This window comes from Grammomys surdaster, unplaced genomic scaffold (genome assembly GCF_004785775.1).
Source record: "Grammomys surdaster isolate TR1022 unplaced genomic scaffold, NIH_TR_1.0 372, whole genome shotgun sequence".
Taxonomy (NCBI): domain Eukaryota; kingdom Metazoa; phylum Chordata; class Mammalia; order Rodentia; family Muridae; genus Grammomys; species Grammomys surdaster.
In genome coordinates, this window is record NW_021604791.1 from 6,257,598 (window position 1) to 6,258,082 (window position 485).

Sequence of the window (485 nt, forward strand, 5' to 3'; positions counted from 1 at the left end):
TTTAAAATGTTGTGATAAATGTTTATGCACACACACAACCTTTATATTTTGATATGCCTTGACTAGCTTAATGGCTAGGCACTTCCAAACCTCCCTGAGGTTAGCACACACTCACCTCCAACATTCTTAAATTAATACTTGCTAAATCTATATTTTATCTCTGCTACCCCAGACCCAATCAAGGGAGTGGCCCCTGGGGCGGCTTTCCCAGATTCTTACATGTCAGCGGGCTTTTAAGTCTCATGTTTCTGCTTCTCCATCATGGTGATTCTGCTTCTCCTTCCTTCTCTGCGTTTCTTGTTCAGGAATCCTAAAAGTCCTGCCTCTATCCCCATGCCCAGCCATTGTCCATTAATAACTTTATCGATCAATCAAAAATCAATTGGGTGCAGGAACCCTCAGCGTCTGGACACAGATTCTCATGTATTAAAACAAAGCATTAGTACCAGTCTCCAGCAGAAACAAAAACCCCTCATACCAACTGT